Source organism: Acanthaster planci, linkage group LG19, assembly GCF_054643075.1.
Source record: "Acanthaster planci isolate LZ-2023a linkage group LG19, COTS_SCS, whole genome shotgun sequence".
Lineage (NCBI taxonomy): Eukaryota > Metazoa > Echinodermata > Asteroidea > Valvatida > Acanthasteridae > Acanthaster > Acanthaster planci.
The window spans coordinates 9,380,305-9,394,562 of NC_141795.1; the positions used below are offsets into that span (position 1 = coordinate 9,380,305).

Sequence of the window (14,258 nt, forward strand, 5' to 3'; positions counted from 1 at the left end):
CAGATAGGGCAACAGAGCTGCTTCGCAGCAACTAAAAGTTCCGCATCGCAGTGCTGAAAATTAAGGGTTTTATAAGTTGTTTGTTTTGTATATCTAAAAGGTTTGGGAAAAAGTATATCTTTCATAACTTACAGAGAAGTGAGTGGAAAACTGAGTTCATATTTTTCGCAGCACATTGATTAAACCTTGCATTTACACATTATATCAGTAAATACTATCATGAGCCATCGAATTATCAGCAACGTCTCTCTTACGAATGACTTGGACTATGCACTAACTGCTGGTGTCGTTGTTTTCTGTGCTAGTGATTTTCTCTAATCAAGTGGCAATTGGGGCCGTCTTTCTCTAATAATATGCATTTTGGGGATCTTGTTTGGAATACCAAATGTTTCGTTTGATTAAATTCAATTCAGTTCAAAATGTCTGTTCATTCCTGTAGTGAAAATTTAACGCATATGTTTGATTGCGATTAAATACAGGCACAAACTCATACATTCTATACAAATTTATAATCTAAAAAAGTCAGAATTTACACTATTGCACAAACCACAAAATTAACATAAAGCAAAGGGGCAAATGTCCTTAAAAGTGATAAAAATAGCGTAGGAAAAGTATTTGAAATCCGAGTGCTCCCTTTATAGTTTAGAGCACAGAGCATCATTCAACAGGTAGACTGCGCTGGGTACGGAGGAAAACCTTATTCTATTTGTCCTGTAAGTGGGTGTTTTATGTAGAGGATTTATAAATACCGGTCAGTTATGTCAGAAACGACTTTTATTTGCATCCTAAATGATGGTTGTTGGGCTAGTTTCGTTCAAACTGTATTAATAGTCCTAGGTCTGAGGCCGGTTCACTAGCTTACAACACCAGCCCTATCAGCAGTGGGCACGGGCAGCTGACACGTTAGTCGCAGTATGGTAGATCATTTCCCACGGTTAGAAACAGATGTACAACGTGGAAGTTACAAGTTCTAGTACTCAAAGTCCATGGCAAAAAATGTGATCTGATATCACTTTCCCTAGAATACGCGAACTAAGGTGGCCAAAAAAAGAAATCAGCAATAATTTTCCAGGAGATTTGTGACGTCTTTTTAGTTTGTTTTGTTTGTGTTACACCAAATGTGCCACTAAGTGTATACATGTTGATTTGACAAACGACAGCCATTTATCTGTCCAAATTCTCCAATTCTGTGGGAGTATACTTAGATCTGAGTGAGCTAAAATTCCCATGAAGGGCGTTGGTCGTTGCGATACATTTAATACATGGATGCCATTGAATGCTCCCACCTCTTTTAATAGAACAGTTTGCTATTTCACATCCGGCATGTTATGAGTGCCAGAGTGGCAAATTTATTATTAGAGAAATGTTCAAAGACGACATCGTAAAAACGGCGTTTAGAGTTGAAACGCTTCTTGCTGTCAACTGAATACATTTATCCCACGACATGTTTATAAAATACGTTTTGAAATGATTAAATGCTATACGCATTTCTATTATACACATTTAGCCCTGTGAAATTCGTTTAGCCGTGTTTAAAAGGTTAGTGCAAAAGTGTGTTTAGAAATGTGTTTGTACTTTCAGCGCCTTTTACACTGTACAAATTGATTTGTATTCATATTTTTTCATACTTAATCATGTATGTAGATAATCGATTAAATTAATAGGTATTTACCAATACTCGATCAGTAATTAGACCCAAAAGACGAACCTCTGACATGTCAGTCACATACACAATTTGTAGTCATCAACAACTTCAAAACATGGAAAAGTAGAAAAATTAAATTTAACTCGTACTACATATCAAAATCCAGTGAGTCAAAGCAACCTTACCGGAAAAAAAACCACCCCCCACAAAAAAGAAAGAAAGAAAGAAAGAAAAGAAACAAAAACAAAACAAAAGAAAAACAAACAAACAAACCTAACCAAAACAAACCAAAACCAAACCAAACAAACCAAACCAAACAAATTCAAATACCAATGATATATCTGAGGCTCAAGTTGAGAAATTTCTGGACCCTGTTGACAGTTGAGCTATGCATGTGCAGTTAGAGGGTTGCAGTTATTGTTACCATCTGTTTGTTCTTTTTATTGGCAATGCAGTATTTTTCAGTCACAATTTATGAACTGTTTACCTGGCTAAAAGCAGCTTTCGACGTTCCAGATAAGAAAAAAATCCAGTTTTGGAGACAAATATAACGCAGAGCTGGGTACGTGGCACGGTCAAGAACAAGACGAATGAGTTGAGTAGACTGCGAAGTAGCCCAGCGAGTGTATAGTCCTGGAGATGGATCACTTAACCCTCCGTCATGAAGTGGAATTCCGCTACAAAGAGTTGGATCTAACACGGTACGATAGCCCGAACGAAGTGATACAGAGAACCGTGCAATCATCAAACCGCGACTGCCTCCAGATCTGGAAGGGACGCATGAACTGTTGGCGGAGCATTGTAGTAAAGTGGTGCGAAGAATTACCGTGGTCCGGGTTATTTTCTGGATTTTGATCATCCCCCGTCCAATAAGTTTCAGAACCTTGAAAAGATAAAAATGGCAAAACCGGTAGTACTCCAAATACCAGGAAAGATAAAACAAAATGTTTTAGTTTAGTGTATCACCTACTCATTGTACGACACGACGGCAGTTAACAGTCCAGGATATGGACATTTTATCTGACCAGACACAAATATTCAAAACATCGTCTAAATATTCTGTCTTCAATAATAAATGGCCAGTTGGGCAGACTACACTGCAAAAACTGTGGTGTTAAAATCCACACTTCTTGGTGCTAGGCCTATTAGATGACCACACCACAGGGTGTTACTTTGCACACCTATAAGTGTTACAAAGCACTGGAGGGTGTTAAAAGTAAAAATTTTAACACCAGTGAAAAGTGTTGGTTTAGTCCTCTGATAACGTTAGAGGTGTTAAATTTAACACCCCAGTTTTTGCAGTGTATATGTAATCCAGAGAGAACCGGGGTTGGCATCCGATCCCCCCCCTTTCCGTTTTTCCCCCAATACCGCAACAGCACTGTTTTTCATGCGGGATGAGCTTTTAGGTATTTTTTTGGGGGGGGGAATTCTTGCCAGTCGTTTTGACATCACCTTTTGTGAAATTTGAACTTACCGTTCTCTTGAAGCGCCCATTTTTCCGTGACAAATCAACCAAAAATGTTAACATTTGTGCTGCCGTGCTCAATGCACGCAAATGGGGTCTTCAACCACAAATGACCGTTGCAGCAAAACCATATGTCAGATTAGGTTGAAACTTGATATTTCCACTTACCAAATCAAACCTCAAATCGGGCATTGGACAGCCGAGGAGGGGGTGGGGATATGGGATCTGCCCCCCGGCGTGAAATTATAACCCTGCTCTTTTAGGGTTAAAGGTCTTCTCATCTAACTTTGAAAAATAACACATTTAGGGAATTACCAGGTGCATGACTGCAAAAACGGCGTAAACTGTCAGAGAATCTGGTGATTAAAATTTACACTGAAATCAGTGGCTGGCTGCTGCTATATGCCTCCCATCCCCTCCTTGATTTGTATGATCCAGTTTTCCTAACTGTGCAGCATTCGACTCTGTCAATTTGCAGTAAAGGAAAGAGCAGGATTTTATTATTTTGTAGCTGGCAACAAAGATACTCTACTAAAAATATATTGCCTATATTACACAACATTTGAATAGGAAGGCGAGGATGTCGTATACATGTAATTGTTTAGGTTATCGGTTTTTTAAGGAAATCTTTCCAAATTGAGGTAAACGATCATGCACAGCAAAGGAAAATTTAGACAGAGATTTCTTGAGAGATACTTGCAAAACAAGTCAAAATCGTTCGTGTTTGCAAGAATCGTGCAACGGTGGAACTTGAGCGCGTACAAGGGCATGAGGTACATGTAGAACAGTCTGGTAACGACATGCACCATTATGTGACCAATAGGGCACAAATCAATGTCAGATGGAGAATGGTTCTCTCTTAAGATTTGCTTTTTACAAATATTAGACCAGAGCAAAACCAAAAATTACTGAAAGAAAATGTGATCAAACTTTTACTACTATGCCACGCTGTCATAAGTGGGGCGTAACGAAACGAGGTTGGAAAGGGAAGGGAACCAACCCGGACCAAACCAAACCAAACCAAACCAAACCAAACAAATCGAAAAAAATTAAACAAAAAAGACTAATAACTCCTGAAAATATTGATGCTCTTTTTAAGAAAAGAAGAGGTATGTCCAAACCCTTGCACCGAGAGGGACAAAGGTATAAAAATGAAATCTCCAATACCAGCGACACAAATGATTGTAAAAAGTCGCAAAAAAGTTTCTATGGGCCACTTATGCCGAGTGTGAGCAGACGGAGAGTCACGTTGGTGCGGCGGTTCGTTCTTCGCGCCCGCCTTTAATTTTTACGATGCGACTTGGTTCCTGGTATTTTCCACATGTCGATTGAATTTTCAGTTTCATTTTAGAAACCAACGCCCAATATAAACACGCCTTTGCGTTAATTGTAAACATGTAAATATTAACTGTAAACATGTATTCGTTTAAAATGGAACAACCCGGTAAACGTTTTTATGTCGTGTTAATAAGGGGCCCTCCAAAGTTGTCAACATTTTTACAGTAGTACACAGACTACTATTTTTCAAGACCCCCCTCCCCCAAATAGTACTTATCAACAGTTTTCGAGATCTTGAAATATTGACAATGTCCTGCAGGCGCAACATTGTGGGAAAGTACCACAACCCATAATAATATAAATGCATATAATTATATGCAGTTTTGCAAACCTTTATGTATTAAAGATTAAAAGGTCAAATATGAAAAGAATGAAAATATTCAATGTTTTTCTTAATCATGTTTAATCCTTAATTGCAGAGTGAAATTTTTTGCGTGGGATGTCAAAGGATCTGTAGTAGGCAGTTTTCGAATACTCTACTTCGTCTCCGTTTGAGGCCTCGTCTCTGAGGTCAAGCCCCGATTGTGGACCTGAAGTGTTGAAATAAAATCACAGAAATGTAATGTCCGGTCTTTTGAATCTTATTTGCTGTTTTGTGGCACTATCAAACTTATTAATGCGCTTATAATTCCCAGTCATGTAAGAAAAAAAAGTTGAAGCCTCATACGGTTCCGGAGTCGAGTACATGTATTTGAAAACGGCCCGTACCGCTTGTGTGTCGCGGTGCTTGTACTGAGCTGAGAGACGTGATCGCGCCGATCGGCTGGGCTCGTGTACGTACACCACATGTACAAGTACATGTACTTGCATTGCACGTTGAACTCCACGCATGGTTGAACCACCAGGCCGTGGCGGGCCCGGGCCGGGCCGCGCTGCGGTGGTGCGGGTGGCCGTAGTCACGATGCATGCTAACCTTCCGGATTTTACTCTCCATCGGAGCCAGCTTTCAGCGCACAACCGGTGATTACGTAAATGCTTGCTTTTTCTTGAATTTTCATGTTTTTAAAGTGTTACCAAGAAAGCGTTAAAATATCAACACTTGTTTTTTATAATATTCCTACATTATTCCCTGGGTTTTATTCCTCCAACCTCTGAAGTGTGACTGCTTCTCATTGACTCGTCTCTGCGGATTATTCTTTAGGCTTGCAAGCTTCAGTGCATGGGGCATTTTTGAGGAATCTTTGGAGTCATTACCACGCGCCTGCCCAAGATCTTCGAACTACTGATTGACAAACATGCAAATCCAGAAAGTGATCAATGATTTGTACCAAACGGAATCATGGCTGGAGAGCAGAAATGCTGCAAATGGCCCGGGGCACAAGAACTGTTGTTGGCAATGCTTCCAGCCGCTATATCAAGTTAACAGCCAGATCGTAGCCTTACCCGCCATTGCACAATCAACGTGCCAAATCAGGAGTTTTTACAGGAGCAAAAATGAGTTGGTTACAATACGTGGGACAACAATCACCTAAGGAATCCTCTACTTACTTTTTGAAAGTTGCTATAGGTGCGTTTCTGATAAATTAATTAAGGTGCGGTGGCCTGAAAAAGAAATGCCAGTCGGCTGCTGTACATTGAGGACCTAAAGACTACGCCCGCAGTGACAGACAACTATCCCGAATGCTTGACGTTGGGTCAAATTGTTCAAGTGTGTCAGAATGATGGTCAAGTTTGGAACCCACTACAAACCTTGGAAGGGAACATTAGAGCGGAGATCGTCCAAGATCTCCTGAAGAGGAAAGTGGCCGATGGGTCCGTCCATTATTACGACAAAATTGATCAGCAACATCTGCTATAAGAGAACCGCTTTGTTGTTCCTGTATTGCTGTAAAGTTTGGGATTTATAAGATGGATGATAAATGAGGGACGAATTCTGAAGTGTCCATCCTAAAGGTAGTGGTCGACGGACTCTACCTCGCACACAAGATTGGTGAGTAAAGATTTCTTCAAAATGGTGGCTGCTTGTTCAATAGTATAAAAACATTCCATCATGAAATCTGCTTAATAAAACTGGCAATGGTGCCCCTGTCATTCATCAAAACTGAAGTACTGAAGTTCTTTGTGCAAGACATGAAAGACAGGTGCACAGCCAAACCACTCTTCGGCGCCAAGGCCACAGGAGTGTCTTATTCACATGGCTATTATTGTGCAGTGTAAATGTATCTTTCATGTGCTTGTTGGCTGCAATGAGGCTGCCTCAGTTTTTGCCCGATTTGTGGATGTCAAACATCAAATAATTTTGGCCACACCGGGGATAATTATTTGGAACTATAGTACTGCTGTCGGCTATTTATTTGCATCTGTTATACAAGGCTTCAGGTAAGCGATTGTTGACTGAATATCCTTTTCACACCCAACGGTGCATTCTTGCTTGAAAGCAGAGAGCAACGATATTTGAATAAAGAAATATAAAGAAATGATTCATAATGGTACCACAAATGGAATTTTAAACAAATGAAATTGTAAAAATGGTTCTCAAAATACTAAAAAATAATTTGTAAAGGCCAAGGTGTTCTTAAATGCTTGATCAACTGGCCAAATTAGTTGATAATGATCGAATTACATAAGTATGCTCATATTGGTAAGGTGCGACAGAATCGAATGTAGCATACTTGGCGTACACTGTGACTCAAGGCAGGCAGGTGTTTAGGGGATTGAAGACCACTGAGCTTGAACATGTAACCTAGAATTACGGGCAAGATAATGTATAACTAAACTGGGAAAAAAGAACAAAATGTGATTCTTTGTGAGTGTATTCTGTTTCCAAGACACCTCGGAAGCCGTATACTAGCTGATGACATGAATTTTGGCCCGAGCGAAGAGGTCTGTTTATGTTGAAGTCTTAATGGATAAACAATTTGACCAGTTTTGCATACCGCTATGAACTGGTTATGTACCGTTGCTTGAACGTAAGCACCAGATCACCAACTATGTTGAAGCAGAAAGATCTGTACATTGTAGTTTGTGTCAAAGAGTATATAGCCTAGAAGTCCAGAGAGTACTATATTGATAGAACGTCATCATGCTATTTTTAAAAAAAATATTTATCATTTTCTTTATTAGTCATTTATCGTGTGCAATATCATAAGAAAAATTATTCATTACAAAATCATGACAAAACCTACAACCTCCAAAACAGATTTTATTGAATATATGTATTATGGCCAGCCAGCTGCAATCCTGACCGAATCTCGTTGGGCCGCCACCCTTTGGTTCCCTCTCAATATTGGGTCTTAGTGCCCGATCTGCGCTCCAGCTCGAGCAGACAACATTGACCGGTATTGCTATTGACACGTGTCCCAACAATTTTGTCCAGGATTGTGGCTTGCAAAATTGCTCGAAAATGATCAATAATTTTTAAAAGGGTAGCTAGTTTGAGTACAATAATCCGTAAAATTGATTACAACACCAGCTGGGGTTATAGCTAAGATTTTTTTCTCTGAATTTAATCCCCTTGCCGTCTTTGACGTGTGAATCTAAGGAAGGCGAACACTCTTTAAAACCACCTGGGAGGAAAAACAGCAAACACAATAACAAATATTTTTCGAAACGTCCAGCCGCCAATATTTTGTATTTTGTATGTTTTGTGTAAGGTTGGGATGAAATTTTCAAAAATGTTATTTTGATCTTCAAATGTTGGGGCTTACTCTGATCGCCAAAACATCTCGAAAACTTGTTTTGAAAAATATTAATTTAACGTCATAATGATATTGTAATGATATATTTTGTGATGATTTTAGCAACGTTTTGAATTGTTTTAATGGAATAAGATGTCCATGTAATGTCATCGTATGGAATTAACATGTTATAAAATGTTTTGTATTCACAAATAGGTCATTTGGGAGACAGTTTGGGGTATCTTTTTCAGCATTAGGGAGACATTGGCTTTTAGGGAGACATTTCAGTGTCTCCCTATTTTCAAACTACCAGAAGGAGACCGAGTTTTACCGTCTTTTGAGAGACGATAGTTTAGGGTCTAAAATGAAAACATACAAAGTTTTGCTCAGATCAGATTAGGGAATATTGAATTATGGGACAGTAAAGTTGGAAAATTTTGTGCAGGTTCTCACGGGAATGTCTCCCAAATGACCCATCAGCGGTAATACATAAAATATTTGTTATTTTTACGTGAAAATGTAAAGGGTTTGCTCTTTTTGCAAAAACATCTTAATCACCTTCTCGGAAAACACCAATTTAACATTCCAATAATATTTGATAAAACATCTTTGCGACCAATTGCAACACTTGCTTGTTTTTAATTTTTCAATTTCTTTTTCACTGAACCTCAATAGGCATAAAATGCAAAAACAGTTGTATAAGGTTTTAAAGTCCGAACTGTTTGCGGGTTGAGTTTCCAAGCGTGCTCAGAGAGGAAATCTCTCTCTTTACCATCATTCCTATGACAAATGAAACCATTTTTGTCAACTGCATCCGCAAACATTGCTCCTGAAATTTAAATCATTTATTAGGTCATTAAAGAAGATTACTTTATGCATGCAGAGTTTCCTCAACTTCCCAGACTTGACGACTTCCCGTTACAAGAATGTTGATGAATCGCATATGTGCAATCCAAGTCCAAGACTTATCTCCCTAAGGCATGGTACGCCAGTATAGAAATTACTACACTTGTTTAGTTTACTCCTTTTGGCTTTTTTTTATTTGGAGCTTAGAATGGGTGAACATTACAATACCCTCCATTGCAACACCCTAAAAACTTTATACTAATTCTCAAAAAACTGGATATCTGTGATTATAGCATACGACTAAATTGCTTTATAAACATTTGTCACCCCCACTTTTGGGGCAACATGTAAATTGAACTCAAATGAAATCTTAAATGAGTAAGCGTGTTACAAAATGGTCACACAAATTTGAATCAGACTGAGATTCGAGGACTTTGTATGTCGGACTTTATTTTCAGATTGGGGTTCAGTGGTGCCTTTGACTGTCTCAAAATTGGCGGGAAAAAAGAAGACAACTTGCTCCTAAAGGTTTATTCCCAAATGTCACCCTGCTGAGAATATAAAACAATCCTTAGGGTAATAACTGTCTGGGTATCAATCGATTGGTTGTGTCCTGCACTTTCGGAGGTTATATATGACTCTTCGGTCTATTGTGTCCTTCTTCAATGGGGTTACCGCCATATAATTATGGTGCCTGTTTATTCAAATGCCACTATATTCCGCCTTTCTAAAGTTTTCTCATTACTTGCTTTAATTTATTTTTTATCATTTCTGGCCTCTAATGAAGTATAGATTTACATGTATAACTTGAATTAATACAAGTTAGTGTCTAGAGGTGTTGGAACTTGCAGACGGTGTGCCATTGTGTGTTTCTTTGTTACAAAACGGCCACAGGTCTCCTGCATTTCACGGTTTGAGGGTTAGAGTAACACTATGATGTTGTCACAACATTATAACCTCGTAGAACATTTGTTTAATATCATAGCAATGTCATGCAGAATTTTATCATTTAACCCTAAAAAGAGCCGGGTTATGTGGCCCATCTCACAACCTGGGGGCAGATTCCGACCCCCGATCGGCTATGCCACGCCCGAAACTTGGCATTCGTGTACAGACACTACACTTATCATTACAAATGTGGAGTTTGAACTCAACGAGACATATGGTTTTGTTGTTACGGTCATTTGAAGTTCATGGCTACAGGCGCCCCAGTACGCGTGCATTATACACCGCAGTGGAAAAAGCATACATTTTTGGCTGACCTGTTTCGGAAAAATGCGCGCTTCGCACGTATGTTTGATTTTTGCAATCAATCAACGAGTTACTCTAAAAACCCCAGTTTAAAAATGAGGCTCAACACAGGTGGATTGAAAGAGGATTTTTAGTCTCCCCGTATTGGCTGTACAATTTTTGATCAAATTGATATAAAAAACCAAATAGAGCCTTCCATTGCAGCACCGTGCCAAACCGCACAGTTAAACGTTTGGACCGCAACAATGAAATCATGTTTTACAAGCATTTTCCTTTTCATTTGATTTGTTTTTAAAATGTATTTTCCCTCCTTTTTAAAAATTTAATAGAAATCTACTTGAAATCAAAAGAATTGCATATTAAAAACTTTGAATGAATTTAATTTTTTTTAATGGAACAGCGGTACCCGAAACACAGGAGGAAAAGAAAGCTGCCCGGATGGTTTGACATCGTTATTATTTGGGGTTCAGGAGGCCTTTGATTCATTATTTATTGTTAATTATAGTTGATGTTCATTTTAGTTTTACCTTGAATATCAGTTAACAAGTTGAAACATCCATTCAGTCTCCCGTTTACAATGGACATGCCTATCTTGTAGTGTGATCATCCGCAAGCTACGGTGGAATGTTTATGCATACATTTCTGCCTTGCGAGCGCTTGTACCACCAAAAGATAGCTTACCCGCTAGTGTCATGGTTAGGATGAACCCTCTTAAATCGTAGAACACTGCCAGTGTTATTATAGACGTTCATTTCCCCAACACGCAGGAATGCTGCAAAAGCCAACAAATATACATGTTTCTTTTGAGAGACAGTACTCGAGTTCATCCGTCATCCTGTGTAACACTAATAGGATTATAGTCTCAAGTTAAATATCGAGCTCACTCTCTGTACACCCTTGACAGCTTTTGAACAAGAAACGCACATGTATGTACAGGATACTACATGTTACATAGCTTATGCAGAAACCTGAGAGATACAGTGAAATGGTGCCAGTTGTATAAGAATTCTTGTGTATATAGGTGAGCAACAAAGAAAGTAATGACCACGCATTAATTGGCAGACCAAATCATTGCATGATAAATCTTGATAAAAAGCAGTAAAATGTAACCTATGTCCTCCTGGACGATGGTTTCAATGATCCCCGCAGAGTTGCTCTTAGTTCGGGGTGAATTTCTTAAGCAGAACGGTTGAGAGCGTTATTGGTCGGTCCATCACCCACGAAGCAAGTGGTTTGAAAGTGTTAGCCTACAGACGAAAATGTTCAGCCTTGATTCAGACCTTTTTCAGCATGCGCTTAAGGACTACAGAGGTTTCATCAGTCCGACTTCTTTTTGTTCGAGCATGTCATGTCATGTCATGCCATGTCATGTTCCAAGGCTTTGCTTTCTGTATATGATTATGATCCTTCAGCTAATCATTAAGCTGACCAACTTTAAACTGCTGTGACGATTGGAAAGAATTCAATATTAAATTTCCCGGGGCGCAAATTATCCTGCCATTTACCATTTAGTACCCAACACTGTCCTGTCACCGATCAAGCAAGCTGGCTGCATCGGGTTATAATGGCAACACTCTTTGTTCGGCAGCCATTGCTTGGGAAGAAAGAACGCCAAACTGTTAACATGGTGTACAAACAGCCAAGGTCGCAAATCAGCCTTTGCTCCGGAATCCAGGTGGATATGGAGACGGAACATTTTGACGCTTGTGGTTAAGTTGATTCGACGTCGCAAGAAGGCACGATTGCTACGGAATAAAGCTATTGCTACTCTATAAGAGTGGCTTCACTTTTCTTGGGGGTATATTTATATGGCAATAACGGTTTTTTGTATTCTATCACCTGGTAATCGTGCTACTACCAAAGCTACGTCCTGCTCAATTCCAGCGAACGCTTAATCCTTACTATGGACTGGCCCCCATGTTTTGTCAGGTGTGGGTGTAATTCCGACGCTTTTGCACATCTTGTGGAAATCTGCAAGATCTTTGCATCTATGGCGAAAGAGTAGGAAACTATTTATTTAAGTCTACCAGGAATGTATGCCCAGAATTGAATCGTAAGTTTGTTGATCGTTACTCGTTCTACGTCGGGGCTGAACTGACTGGCAACCCCAGGGAACGTCATTATAAAATGAACCATCCCATTTGAACCCTCATAACCAATAACCCCTGGATGAACTGGAACGATTTGAAATGCAGCTTTGATGTAGGCCTACCTCCGAAAGTAAATATCCAGGGCCTAGACCTGATTCCAAAAGCGTGATTGCATCGTCGGTTGTTGCGTATTTCATAGCTGCATAGCAATCCGGTATCAAATCGTTTATACAGAATTTCTGTCAGTGTGAGACAAATTGTATACTAGTAGCAAAGTTGACCGTGTTGTTTCTTGGGCACGAGATCAAATTATGGGCTTAAACATAAATTCTCTAGTAGGGCAACGGCAAATGACTCTGCAAGCTTACTGTGATCAAGCTCAGCTTCAAGTTTATCACGTACTACTTCAGGGTCTTCTAGCGCAAACTGGTTTTTACATTTGAGTTCTTGGCTGATAACTGCACATCCCAGTTTAAAACCCAAGGAGAAACCTGCCAGATATTTGCATGATTTTGTAGAGTCTTAGCCAGGCAACAGTTGAATCGTTGCTTCTTTATATATTGGTGTTGGAGGCTTGTCCGTGGGGAAGCCATACCCCTGCACTGGGATTTGAATTGCTGCAGGTCAAACTCAGCAGCCAGCGTTTTGCCAACTGCTCCTTATTACTCACAACATGGGGAAAGTAATATTATAAAAATCAAAATTGTCCAATTCACAAGCAATTTTGCCTAATGACTTGACCATATTTTACAAAGTTTGCCACTTCCAAAATTTTCCTTACATATATAGACAGCCCTGAAAAATGCAAAGTCAGCGCTCTATTCTTTTCAAGATTTGGGAGATTTCCTCCCCTTGCGTGAGACAGATCACATTTTCCCCACCCTGGCCTATAATGTCCAGCAAGAAAACAGAGCTAGGGGTACCCCCAACAAACCCAATCGCTATACATACTATAGACTATTGTTACCTAAATCATCCCCTAGATGTCTGAAAATAATTCCTCAAATTCCAGTGAAACAATGACCGACACAAAGCAGGGGGGCCCTCTCCGTCTCATATCTCGCTTCTTATGTTTTGTAGTACCAGGTGGGTTTGAGAGGCGTGCTCATGGCGCACAAGATAGCCAAATTCAGTAAAACTCATTGCTCGGCGTTTCATGTCTTAGTTCTTGGCTGACTGCAAGATCCAGGAACAATAGTACTGATTAGGGGCAGAGTCATCATCCCTATTGACTAACTCACCTGCTGTTAGAATTATCCCCATTACTCCCTGACACCAATCAACCCTGTAGGACCCAGCCCCTGCCCGAGCCCTGCAAAAGTCGACGTTGCCGGTGTACAGGTTGCTGAAGGTGCACAATTCTCCACATCCTGCCCTGTCCCGGACCAAGCTGCAGAAGGGGTCGTACCCAGTTCATTCCTGTCCATTTTACGACAGCAGTACCAGTTGAAACCTTTCTCCCTACTAGGTTTAAAGCTTTCTTTCACATCATTATGAATGCACGCTGTAACAGAAGCGACTATACGGCCGTAGTTTCCTCCAGGGTGTTTTAGTCCAGTTGAGCCACGGTAGGGGGCTTGCAAGTCCTTGACCACCTTCGCAGTCAGTTTCGATTGGCTGCCCTTCTTTTTCCATGGCAGAACTGGTGGTTGTCCATTGGAAGGCCTACGTTTTTTTGCCCATTCCAGATCGAGGTTGCTGGAAAATAACAGAACTCTAAAGCAGTAACTTTCTCCAAATAACGTCGATTTCCCATGATATTTTCCCCTGTTACTGCCTGCATGAATATGAATGCCGTACTTTTTAAAAAAATTGTGTAGATGCGTGTAGCTCTACATCCCGTATCTGCTCTCCATTTTAATTTTTCATGCCAAGAAAATTGCCAAAGGACCCCTGGGCCACAGTCTGAAGAGACCATGACTTCTGTATCCTAATCATCGGATCAAATGGGCACAAAACAAAATCAAGTAAAGAAAAAAAACGAACAGCAGAAGCTCAAATAC

The 14,258-nt window shown here is 39.9% G+C and overlaps 1 long non-coding RNA gene across 1 annotated transcript; it reads right to left on the reverse strand.

Moving 5' to 3' along the window:
* Window positions 1-1,852: 1,852 nt before the first annotated feature.
* Window positions 1,853-13,733, reverse strand: LOC147796003 (uncharacterized). Its single transcript, XR_015423404.1, has 3 exons — window positions 13,497-13,733; window positions 10,847-10,937; window positions 1,853-2,528 (listed from the first exon to the last, which is right to left on the reverse strand). It is a non-coding gene; the product is annotated as an uncharacterized LOC147796003 (long non-coding RNA).
* Between the last annotated feature and the right edge of the window lie 525 nt (window positions 13,734-14,258).